Source organism: Magnolia sinica, chromosome 15, assembly GCF_029962835.1.
Source record: "Magnolia sinica isolate HGM2019 chromosome 15, MsV1, whole genome shotgun sequence".
In the NCBI taxonomy this organism is placed as follows: Eukaryota; Viridiplantae; Streptophyta; class Magnoliopsida; order Magnoliales; family Magnoliaceae; genus Magnolia; species Magnolia sinica.
In genome coordinates, this window is record NC_080587.1 from 36,732,280 (window position 1) to 36,746,062 (window position 13,783).

General features: G+C 35.3%; 1 non-coding gene across 1 annotated transcript; it reads right to left on the reverse strand.

Annotated features, from left to right (window-relative positions):
* Nucleotides 1-12,725: 12,725 nt before the first annotated feature.
* LOC131228393 (small nucleolar RNA R71) lies at nucleotides 12,726-12,832 on the reverse strand. Its single transcript, XR_009162896.1, has one exon. It is a non-coding gene; the product is annotated as a small nucleolar RNA R71 (small nucleolar RNA).
* Between the last annotated feature and the right edge of the window lie 951 nt (nucleotides 12,833-13,783).

Below are 13,783 nucleotides of genomic sequence, written 5' to 3' on the forward strand. Positions count from 1 at the left end.
ACCAACTGTTAAACAACAGCCACACAACTACCCCACTCCTAATATCCTTACACAGGGGATATTAGCATTCATTATCAAAATATGTTTCACAGGTTCACCTAAAACCTTCACAATTGTGTCTTTTTAACTTGGGCTTAAACAATCCAAAAACTCACACTTTTTGAGTTTTCTGGCTCTCCTCAGATAACCAACACAATAAGATTTCTCTATCTCAATCTCAAAAGAAACCAAAAGAATGTAAATTACATAAAAGTAAAATACCTAGATTTCTCCTTTTTGTAGTAGCCCGGTAGAACCAATCGGAGTATATGTTCGAATCAACATTCAATGTCCAATACTCACTTTACAATGGTTCTAAGTTCTAATTGATTTTAATTTAAATCAAATGGGCATAGCTCTATTTGATTTTGATTCCAAGAAGAAGGAATACAACAATTCTTCTTTTCAAATAAGATTGGAATATAGGAATAAAATTAAATAAGAAAAGCTAACAAAAAGAATATTAAATATGCACAGCGTAGCTTAAAATGAACAAAAATATCTCAGAGTGAAGGCTTGAATTTTCTTGAAATTAATCGATGAAAAACTCTGAAATTCGTGTTCAATTTATAGATGAAAAGATCACGTCTACGACTGGTCTTAGGAACCCTTCGACTGGTCGTAGAATTAACGACATTTTAAAATTTTTGAGCGCAATCTTAAAAATTGTTCTATGACTGGTCTTAGGGAGTCTACGACTAGTCATGGACCACTTACAACTGGTCGTAGCTGACCCAAGACTGGTCGTAGACAACCAGGTTTGTTTGCTGGAGTTTGAGTCGTAGTTCTAGGACTGGTCGAAGGTCAAGTCATGAACTCCCTACGACCGGTCAAACAGTCTCCAGGACTAGTCATAGAGTAACTAAAAAATTTTGAAAATCTTCAACAACTTAGGACTGGTCGTGGAATTTTCTTGAACTGGTCAAACCAGTGCTAAAACTAATCGAACAAGGTCCAGGACTAGTCTTAGAACAGACCAAATTCATATATAAATATACAGTTTGAATTATGTATCCGAAATGACCTACCTTAAAGTCAATCTAAGGCCAATCATACCTGGGACATGAAGTATGAACATTAAACTTCATCCTTTCAGATGTAGGTTGACCTTTGAACCTTATGAAGCTTGAGATCTCTATCTTAATGTAGCTTGATCTTGAGATTTTCGAAAGCTAGAACTTAAACTTCATCTTGAGTTGTACTTGAATCTTGAAATGTACTTGAGTCTTGAAATGTACTTAAGTCTTGAAATGTACTCTTCTTATCGATGTAGCTCTGAACATTGATGCTTAAAGCACATGACTTTACATTTCTTGAAGCAGAATACCATACATGTCTTGAACCATTGTGATGCAGTGTCTTGATTATATATATATATATATCAACATACAAACACAAGACACAGATAGAGGTTTTAGCACAATAAAATTTGACAATCAAAGGAGAATGAGACCATAGCACTTACAATCTCCCCTTTTGTCAAATTTGTGACAAAACACACTCATATAAAAATAAGAGAAGCACCACATGCATAATAAAGAATCATGCAACAGTTGTCATAAACTAGCAAGCACACAACATTCATCTATACTTACTCCCCCTGAGTAGCAGCACACATATGAAAAATATAATGATTGCTACACATATTATAGTACTACTCATATCCATAAGCAATCAAACCAAAAGCTTCCAAAAGAACTTCCAAAAGCCTTCTCCTTTTTGTCACAAAATGACAAAGGAAGAAACAATGTAAAGAATTAAAAGATGGAGTAATAGATGGATTTAATTGACAATATATAAGCAAGTAAAAGTTCACAATCCATTTACCAGTCTAACTAAAAAGTCAGCAAACCAACTAAAGTGCACAATTCAACATAAGTATGAAAGATAATACAGACCAAGAATTAAAATCACTCAATCAGATCCTGAAGATGGAGCAGGAATGGTAGGATCAAGTTTATGCATCCCCTTGTTCAAGCACCTAAGATACATGCGCATATATTTAAACTGAAGATCATGGGCAACATTCATATTCTCTACCTTCTCCTCTAGAGCATGAAGATGAGCATCAAACTCAGATGGCTCATAGTCAGGATCATTTCCAGAATCTAAATCAAGTTCATTGAAAATATCATCTATATTCACATCATCAGAAGGAAGATCACCAGCTTCTTCATTCCCAGCTTCAGCTCCTCCAACACCAACATCCACTTGGCCACGAGCCAATTCCAATTTCATCTTGTTAATATTCGAATTGTTAAAAATAAGATGATGGATGGGAGACTCTCCAACAGGCATAGCGACTAGCATGTGATTAGCTAAAACAGTCATGAGATAGGTAAAAGGAATATCACTATGACCTGGATAGAGACGAGACTGAATAATGGAATGACATATCAATGAAGGAAGGTAAATTTTAGTACCAAAAATGACAGAGTGCAAAACACGGACCATAAAGGCAGTTAATTCTGTCTTATTACCAGAACGAGGATACAGATTAGAAATAAAAATCCTGTGAAGTACCCTGTATTTGAGTAATAAGTACCTTGAGGGGAGCGCATTTCCTTTATGAGTCCATTGCACATTCATGTTACATAAATCTCTGGTTGGTACACGCTTTTCAGATTCTGAGGGTTTTTCAGCTAAAGTATGAATAGGAATACCCTCCTCATTGACAGGTATATCTATTAACCCTGTAATTAGATGACGATTAACCTCAAATGGACCTTCTCTAGTATCAATTTTAAAAGTTAAATTCTTAAAAGAGAATTCTGAGATACATGCAAACATAGCCTGTGCAATAGATTGGTATGCAGGCCCACCCCATTGTAAAATGTTATCCCATCCTAGAGCTTAGAGGAGTGGAAAGATACCAAAAGGAGCAGTGTGTTCAATGGATACTGGTCTCTCAACAATGACACTACGTATACGTAAATCCCGTACATCAGAGGGATCATCTTCGGGAGACCGAAGATGGCGCCGAGTGATTGGAGTTGATCTAGAGGATGATGGACCACGAGAAGTTTTCTTTTTTCCTCTAGCATCCATTTCCAAGGATAAACACATGGAAACAAGATGATTCAATAGATTTGAAATGGGGTTTTAATAGATCATATTTTTCAAAAGGAAACCCCAAAATTGTAATGAAAGATCAAATAGATTACTCCAAGAGTGAAAATGGAGTACTATTAACAAGAATCTACAAGACAAATGCAAAAGAAACACTAACCTTAAAGAACAATGAAGGTGGGTTCGACTGGTCAGGCCTCAGCTCGTTGGAGAGGAAAAAGGAAATGAGGAAGATGAGATTTTTCTCAAATTTTAAAAGACCCAACGCGCTCCACTACCAGTCTTGAGATGTCCTCGACTGGTCGTGTACTGACTAAAAAATACAATTTTCATAAAAATTTGAAATTTAAGCACATAAATTATCAAATATAAATACACTATGATACAAGTATGCAAGAATATTCAATTTAAATTGCACATACCAAGATCAAATTTTAATTTACTAAACCTATTTTTATCAAGCAGTTTAGTGAAAATGTCAGCAAGTGAGTCTCGGTGGGTGTATATTCCAAAGATATTATCTTTTCTTCCAATAATTCACGAATGTAATGATACCTAATATCAATGTGCTTGGTATGTGAATGCTGGATTGGATTTTTAGAAATTTTTATATAACTGTAATTATCACAATATAAGACCATAGAATCTTGTGCTATTCCATAATCACTTAACATACATTTCATCCAAACAAGCTGAGTACATGCATTTCCAGCCACAATGTATTCAGCCTCAGCAGTTGAGAGTGATACAGAACTTTGTTTCTTACTAAACTAAGAAACTAAATAATTTCCAATATAAAAACAACCACCACTGGTTGATTTCCTATCATCGATATTTCCAGCCCAATCAACATTAGTGTACCCAGCCAACTGAACACTAGTATTATATGGATACCAAAGACCTAAATTAGCAGAACTTGCGATATATCGAATAATCCGCTTAACAACAGTTAGATGTGATTCTTTAGGATTAGCCTGATATCTAGCGCAAATACCAACACTGAAAGCAATATCAGGTCTATTAGCAGTTAAATAAAGCAAACTACCAATCATGCTACGATACATTTTGGATTTAAATCTTTACCTGTAGAGTCCTTTGAGAGTCTTAGAGTTGTACTCATAGGAATCTCAAAACTCTTACCATTCTCAAATTCGAATCTTTTAATCAAGTTCAAGGCATACTTACTTTGAGAAATAAAAATTTCATCAAGTTGTTGTTCTACTTGCAACCCTAGGAAATAGTTTAACTCCCCAACCATGCTCATTTCGAACTTAGATTTCATTAAATCTGTATACTCAACAGTCATGTCAGTACATGTTAATCCATAAATAATATCATCCACATAGATTTGAACCAATAAGATATCACCGTTATATTTCTTAACAAAAAGTGTCTTATCGACACTACCCATTTGAAAATTATGACTTAGTAAAAACTTAGTTAATTTTTCATACCATGCTCTAGGAGCTTGTTTTAAACCATATAGAGCTTTTTTAAGACAGTATACATGATCAGTAAACTTAAGGTCTTCAAACCCTGTAGGTTGTTCAACATATACTTCTTCATATAAATCGCCATTCAAAAAGCACTCTTTACATCCATTTGATAAATTTTAAACTTTCTAAAGCATGCAATGGATATAAAAAGTCTGATTGATTCAAGGCGAGCAACTGGGGCAAAAGTTTCATCGTAATCAATGCCTTCTATTTGAGTGTACCCTTATACAACCAATCTTACCTTGTTTCAAATAATGTTACCAAGTTCATTAGACTTATTTTTAAAAAACCATTTTATTCCGATAATATGTTTATCTTTAGGTCTAGGAACAAGATACCAAACATCATTTCAAACAAATTGATTAAGTTCTTCCTGCATAGCTACTATCTAGTTTTCATCAGAAAGTGCTTTTACATTCACCGGTTCTATCTGGGAAGTAAAGCACACGTAATTACATGTCTTCTAATTGTCTACAAGTGCACACACTAGTGAGAGGGTTTTCAAGAATTTGAGTGGTTGGATGATCTTTGATAGTCCTCAGTTCAGAGTTTTCTTGATTTGATGAAGTATCTGGTTTGTCAATTAAAAGAACATCATTATCTGAACTTGGGGCAGGAGTATTCAAGTGATCATCAATGACCACATTAATGGACTCTTGAATCACACCAGTCCTGTTGTTCAATACACGATATACCCGACTATTTAAAGAGTATCCTAAAAAGATCCCTTCGTCACTTTTAGTGTCAAACTTTCCTAGATTTTCACGGTCACCCAAAATATAGCACTTGCTACCAAAAACTCGAAAGTATTTGAAAGTAGGCTTCTTATTAAACCAAAGTTCATAAGCCGTTTTATTATTAGATTTACATGTATAAACTCGGTTAATAATATAGAAGGCGGTATTCACTGCTTCAGCCCAAAGATTTCTAGGGAGCTTCAAACTATTCAACATTACGTTTCTCATTTCTTGAAGCACTCTATTTTTCCTTTCCACAATTCCATTTTGTTGTGGTGTTTTAGGCGCAGAGAATTCATGCGATATTCCCTGATCGCTACAGAATTTCTCAAAACTGCTGTTCTCGAATTCAGATCCATGATCACTACGGATCTTACAGACTTGAGAACTTTTTTCAGTCTGGATCCGTTTGATAATCCTTTTCACTTCATCAAGGGTTTCTGATTTATCTTTTAAGAAAGCTACCCAAGTGAATCTGATAAAATCATCCACAATTACCAGGATGTATTTTTTACCACCTCGACTCTCCGTCCTTGTAGGTCCTATAAGATCCATGTGGAGTAGCTCGAGTGGTCTTAATGTGGCATTGGAGTTCACCTTTTTGTGAGAGCTCCTTGTTTGCTTGCCATACTGGCATTCACCACATATTTTGTCAACTTTTTGTAATTTAGGTAGACCTCTTATTAGTTCTCCTTTGCTTAATCTATATAAATTACGGTAGTTTACATGTCCAAGGCGTTTATGCCATAATTCTGTCTCATCGGTATGGACTATGTAGCACGATTGATTAGATGAGATGCTATTGCATACAATGTAGCAGTTTTCAGAAGTTCTGCGACCAGTTAATATTACAAAACCCTTTTTGTTTATGATTTCACAACCTTGATTAGAAAATTTCACACTATGATTGTTATCGCATATTTGAGATATGCTTAACAGGTTGTGTTTTGGTCCCTCAACATATAAAACATTCTTAAATAAGGGGAGATTATAAAGTTGAACCGTACCTTGGCCAATAATTTTGCAGTTGCTACCATCACCAAATGTGACTGATCAATAGTCATATCTTTAAGGTAGGTGAATAAAGCCTTGTCACCTGTCATATGCCTGGAGCACCCGCTATCAAGGTACCACTTCTAATGACTTATTGCTTTGAAAGTGGTGTGGGCAACCAAGCAGGTAACCTTAGGAACCCATTTCATAACTGTTTTGGGTTTAGGAGTATAGTTGGTCTTTTAGTTTTTATAATTGTAAGAATGACCCACTGAGTTAGATTTTAAGAGCTCCTTAAGAAAATCAACTATTTTTTCGGCTAAAGGGTTTTGGTTCTGATTTTTATAGTTGACATAGCTACTTTTAGGTTTTTGAAAAGATTTAACATTTTTAGAAAAACTTTGATTAATACTTTTTTCTTTTGAGTTTGAGGTTTCTCCTCTTACAAACTTAGGAGGTGTTTTCTTTAGTTTAGAAGGTCCATTCTTATCATAGCCCAACCCGGATCTATCGCCACAATTTTCTTGATCCGGATAAAAGTTTTTCAAACTTTGGATCTCCTTGGGCATACCTCCATGTATCCTTTAAACTCAAAAGAGAAGAGTTTGCAAGCTTAAGTTTATCATTTTCAGATTTAAGATTTTCAATCTGGGAGGTTTTGAATTCTAAATCACTTTTTGTCTTTTCAAAACAATCTGAAATAAGGGATTTTTCTAAAACAAGTGAATCAAAATTTTCTTTGAGTTTTAAAAACATTTCTTTTTGAAGTTTTAGTTTTACGGCAATTTTACAACTTTCCTTGTATAGTGCATTGTGAGCATTTTGAAGATCTTCTTCATTTTCATGATCACTATTCAAATTTTCTTCACTAGTTAAATCATCATGATCTGAAAAAATGAACTTGGCTAGAGTCATAAGGGATTTAATTTCATTGCCCGACTCAATTTCAGAATCTTCTGATTCAGAAGAGGCTTCAATGCCAGAAGATTTATCCCAAGTAGTCAACATTCCTTTCTTTTTAGATTTGTCCTTTTTAGGACATTTGTTTGCTAAATGCCCATATTCTTGGCAGTTATAACATTGACTATCTTTCAAAGATTTTCAGGTTTTAGTTTTAGATTTAGATCTTCTCTTATCAATTGATTTTTGAAAGTCTACCCTCTTTTTACTTTTAAAAATCTTGTAAAACTTTTTTGCTAAAAGAGTCATATCATCTTCAAAATTTTCTAAATCAAAGTTTTCTTAAGAAATACCTTTAGAAGATTTAAGAGCGATAGATTTACCTTTAGGAGCTTTAAAGTCTAACTCGTAGGTTTGTAAAGAACCAACTAGTTCTTCTACCCTCATATTGTCCGTATCACGAAGTTCCTGGATTGCGGTTGCCTTAGAGTTCAACCGTTCAGGAAGTGAGCGTAGTATCTTTACACATACTTTACTTTCTGGGATTTTGTCGCTAAGACCCCACATAGAGTTTACAATGTCATTTAATCTTGTATAAAAGTCCATAAACATTTCATTTTCCTCCATATGAATTTCTTTAAATTTGGTTTTGAGGAGTTGGACTTTAGATTTTTTTTTACAATTGATGTACCCTCGTGTGTCATTTCTAATATATCTCAAGCTTGCTTTGTAGTATCACAGGATATAATTCTTTTGAATTCATCCAGTGATAGTGCGTAAGTGATTGCGTTTAGTGCTTTTACATTGGCACTACTCTCACTTTTCTGAAGTGTGGTCCAAGAGAAATAAGGTGAAATTTTTATTGATTTTGAACCATCGACACCAGTTACTTCCATAGTAGGAGGGGTCCATTCAGTCACTGTGGCTTGCCACACGCTCTCATCCATTAATTTGAGGAAAATCCTCATCCTGGCTTTCCAATAGGCATAGTTGGAGCCATCAAATGGTGGAGGCCTATTAACTGAAAGGCTATCAAAATTTGACATCTTAAATATAGCTTAGATCGTTAGCTCAGGAAATGAATCCAAAAAAAAAAAAAATTTAAAAACGAGCTATTAGGCTCTGATACCACTTGAAAAGGCCAAACTATATGTCCTAAAGGGGGGGTGAATAGGACTATGCCAAATTTAAAATAATGACAGCAGAATTAAATAATGTGATAGCCTAATAAAAGAAATCAATTCACAATGCTTAAATGGAAAGCAGCCTCAATAATCAAGTATTGAGAAATTGAAACAAATGCAGTTCTAAGGACAACCTTACACCATAAAAACCAAGGGTTTATGGCATGACAACCTTATTTCTAAAACATTCTTTGAATCAAAAACTCAAATTGAAAAGGAATAAATAAATAGCAAGGAATTGAGATAAATTGTAAGAATTTAAATCTAAATTAGTACAACATTCACATCCATACATACATTCCACATACTTGAATGAAAAAAGATAGGAATTTAAGTAAACATTCAAACCACAAAATATAAGGAATTATAGTGGTTCACCTGTGTGTTCACCAACTGTTAAACAACAGCCACATAACTACTCCACTCCTAATATCCTTACACAGGGGATATTAGCATTCACAGGTTCACCTAAAACCTTCACAATTGTGTCTTTTTAACTTGGGCTTACACAATCCAACAACCCACACTTTCTGAGTTTTCTGGCTCTCCTCAGATAACCAACACAATGAGATTTTCTGGCTCAATCTCAAAAGAAACCAAAAGAATGTAAATTACATAAAAGTAAAATACCTGGATTTCTCCTTTCTATAGTAGCCCGGTAGAACCAATCGGAGTAGATGTTCGAATCAACATTTAATGTCCAATACTCACTTTACAATGGTTCTAAGTTCTAATTGATTTTAAATTAAATCAAATGGGCGTAGCTCTATTTGATTTTGATTCCAAGAAGAAGGAATACAACAATTCCTCTTTTCAAATAAGATTGGAATATAGGAATAAAATTAAATAAGAAAAGCTAACAAAAAGAATATTAAATATGCACAGCGTAGCTTAAAATGAGCAAACTTATCTTAAAGTGGAGGCTCGAATTTTCTTGAAATTAATCGATGAAAAACTCTAAAATTCATGTTCAATTTATAGATGAAAAGATCATGTCTACAACTGGTCTTAGGAACCCTTCGCTGGTCGTAGAACCAAAAGCATTTTGAAAATTTTAAGCAAGATCTTAAAAACCGTTCTATGACTGGTCATGGACCACTTACGACCGGTCGTAGCTGACCCAAGACTGGTCGTAGACAACTAGGTTTGGTTACTGGAGTTTGAGTCATAGTTCTAGGACTGGTCGAAGGTCGAGTCATGACCTCCCTATGACCAGTCGAACAGTCTCCAGGACTGGTCGTAAAGTAACCAAAAAATTTCAAAAATCTTCAACAACTTAGGACTGGTCGTGGAATTTCTTAGACTGGTCGAACCAGTGCTAGGACTAGTCGAACAAGGTCCAAGACTTCTTAGAATAGACCAAATTTATATATAAACATACAGTTTGAATTATGTATCCGAAATGACCTACCCTAAGGTCAATCATATCTGGGACATGAAGTATGAATATTGAACTTCATCCTTTCAGATGTAAGTTAAACTTTGAACCTTATGAAGCTTGAGATCTCTATCTTGATGTAGCTTGATCTTGAGATCTTCGAAAGCTTGAACTTAAACTTCATCTTGAGTTGTACTTGAGTCTTGAAATGTACTTGAGTCTTAAAATGTACTTAAGTCTTGAAATGTACTTAAGTCTTGAAATGTACTCTTCTTATTGATGTAGCTCTGAACATTGATGCTTAAAGTACATGACTTTACATTTCTTGAAGCAGAGCATTATACATGTCTTAAACCATTGTGATGCAGTGTCTTGATCATATATATCAACATACAAACACAAGACACAGATAAAGGTTTTGGCACAGCAAAATTTGACATTCAAAGGAGCATGAGACCATAACACTTACACATCTACGTCATCATCAAGTTGGTTCTACCAGGCTGCTTCAAAATCGTCATATAGATAAGTATTTTACTTTTTCTGTAATTCAATTCCTTTTTGGTTTGTGAGATTTTTCCAGAAAATCTCTGTTTGTAGTTTATCTGAGGTGATCCAAAAAACTCAGAGCGTGGTATTTTTTTAATTGTATAAGCCCACTTGAAAGACACAATTGTGAAGGTTTTAGGTGAACCTTGACAAACCTATTTTGGATTAGTGAATGCTAATATCCTGAGGGAGTCGATATTAGGAGTGGAGTAGTTGTGTGGCTGTTGTTTAATACTTGGTGTAGAAACAACCGAACCACTATAATTCTTTGTGTTTGGTGGAGTGTGGTTTATTTCTTTATCTTTTATGGTTTAAGATTGTGAAATGTATTTATGGATGTGAATGTTGTAATCTTTATACTTCAGCATTGTGTGGTGAATGTTGTAATAGATTAGTTTTCATTTCTTTCATATCCTCTTCAGTTTGGGTTTTTGATAGTCGCCCACGTTCTAGTAAGGTTGTCCTGCCATAAACCATTGGTTTTTGGTGTTAGGTTGTCTTTAAAACCAAGTTTGTATCAACCTCTCAATACTTGATTTTTGAAGTTATTATTTCCGTTGGTTATTTACATTTTATTGGGCTATCTTGTTGTTTTTATTCCACTTATTATTTTTATTTGGCATTGTCCTATTCACCCCCCCCCCCTCTAGGACATTTTTGTTCGGCCTTTTCACACTTTGATCCGACCGGGGTAAATTGAGACAGTTTCACGATCTGATTGTAAAAATTCCAAGTTGATGCGTAAGGTGGAGCTTCACAACTATAAATAGGAGTCCCAAAGATGTTCGTAAGGATTATCTAAGGTTTAAGGAGTGGAGTCAAAGGGTGGAGAGCCACCACAAGGAGTTTTTCTTCTTCTTCCTTAGTTGTTTTCATGTTTTGTTTAAAAGTTTTTAGTTTAATCATGTCTATGGTTAACAAAACCTCTTAGCTAGGGTTAAGATATGAAGCTTATAGTGTGATTGAGATGTTTACTTTTCTTTGATTCGTATTTATGTTGAATTTCATTAATTTCTAGTTGATTTTAAGGAATATTTTCAGTTTTCTATGGTTTGTTGTGACTTAAATTACAATAGACACTGCAATAGCTTTGAATATCTTCTTTTCTTACTTGAGATTATGGGATTGGTAAATCCTGTAGTTCACCATCGTCTCCTGGGCCTGCTTGCGTGATGGAATCTCTTTCAAATCTTCATAATTCTCCTCCATTGAGGCTGGATCAGTGAGAAGTTCAAAGATTTGATCATCTCTTCTTCCAACTGGATAAGATGGGACTCTGATTCTAGTTGCGTCTCTTGAATCAAGTACGGTAGCATCTTGATAGCTACAAGTGGATCCTTGGCACCCTAGTTCTCACCTTTAAATTCACAAGTTTCAATCAACACCATTCACAATTACTTTCAACTATTCTAGATTTAGATCTTCTTCTTCTTCTAATTCTAGTTCTAGTTCTTTTCAAAAACGTATGAGTTTAGTCGCTGTGGATTTACTGCATCGCGACCCTACACTTGGGGTTGTGAACAAGTTTTTGGCGCCATTGTTGGGGACTACGGATGTGCTTTTCTAAATTTAATTAGTATTGGAATTAGGTTAAGATTAGGATTAACTTTATGTTTTGTTTCTAGTTTAGGATTTTTCTGAACTTGTTTTTAGAATCTAACTTGGTTTTCTGTTTTGTAGGATTCTGACATAGCATTCTCCGATCCGGTAACCTCTTTCTAATTCTCTCTCTTATTATTTTAGACCTCTTATTTGTTTCAGTTTCTCTAGTTTTCTTTCTTAGGTTTAGGTTTAGTTACTTGAAGGCTTTGAGTGTTTCAAGCCCAAGTGGGTTCGTGACAACAGTCGACATCTCTTAAGTGAAGGAGAATTAGTCGAAGGGCTACCTATCCATCACTAGATTAGACACCACTTGAGATCCTCAAAGTCAATTGAAATGATGGCTGCGAATCAACCTGCAAACCAACCTCAACCTCCAGTTAAGGAAATTCAAGACGAGAATGAAGTGCATAATGCACCCCCGCCTCGTACCTTACGAGATTATTTACAACTGGTGGGGGTGAGCACACCTTCCTATATGATTTTTCCAAAGAATGTAGGAAATATAGATATTAAGCCAGGAGTGATCCAACTCCTTCCAAAGTTCCATGGACTTGAATCTGAAAGTCCATATCTACACATGAAAGAGTTTGATGAGATAATAGTCACTTTATACTTTCCTAATGTGTCTGAGGACACGATCAGGCTGAAACTCTTTCCTTTCTCCTTAAAAGCAAAAGCTAAGACATGGTTGCATTCACTATGTCCACAATCCATTGGTAGATGGAACGACATGACAAGGGAGTTCATAAAGAAATTCTTCCCATACCATAAGACGAACACCATCAGAAAGTCCATCATGAACTTCGCCCAAAAGGAAGATGAGACATTCTTCCAATGTTGGGATCGATTTAAGGATCTTGTCAGCTCATGCCCACAACATGGCTTCGAAATGTGGCGCATAAAAAATTTCTTCTACGATGGACTGACATCTTCCATGCGCTAATTGGTCTAGACAATGTGTAATAGGGAATTCATGAACAAAGATGTCGATGATGTGTGGGATTGCTTTGACAAACTTGCTGAAAACGCACAATCATGAGACATCTCCACAAGACCTAGCACCACTTCTAAGCCTACTCAATCAAAGGAGAGGGGTGGAATATATGTTTTGAAAGAGGAAGATGATATAAATGCTAAAGTGGCTAACCTCACAAGGAAAATAGAGGCCATAGAACTTAAGAAGGAAAGCCTAAATGCTTGCAACATACATACAACTGAAAATTGTCCAAAATACCTATTTTTCAAGAGGTACTGAATGAGCAATCAAATATCGTGAACAACTACCAAAGACCTTTCAATGGACTCACCTCAAATACATACAACTCTAGTTGGAGGAACCATCCAAATTTCAGTTGGAGGAATGGACAAATAGCTAACCCTCAAGGGGGCTTTATCTCAAATTTTAAATCAAAAGAAGCCCTAGGAGGATCCGATTTTAAAACATATCTAAAATCAAGAGCTTTTCAATCAAGGCACATTACAAGCTTCCCAAGACCTTAACAAGGCCATTCAATGGATTGAGTCACATTTAATGAGTGGAGAGAAAGGGATTCTTCCACCCTAACCCATTCTTAATCCAAACCACGGTGTGAAATTAGTGACCCAAGCTCTTCAAATCAAATGGAGCAAGTTAAGTCTATCACCACTCTTAGGACTGGAAAGACAATTGAAAAAACTATTCCAGTAAGGGCTGAAAAGCCTAAGGACATGGAAACAGATGAGAATGATGGACCTAGCATTGCCCCACATGAGGTAGAACCAAAACCTCAAAGTAAACCGATTGCACCATTCCCTCAATGGTTAATTGCACCAAAACCTCTCTCTAACTCTCAAGAT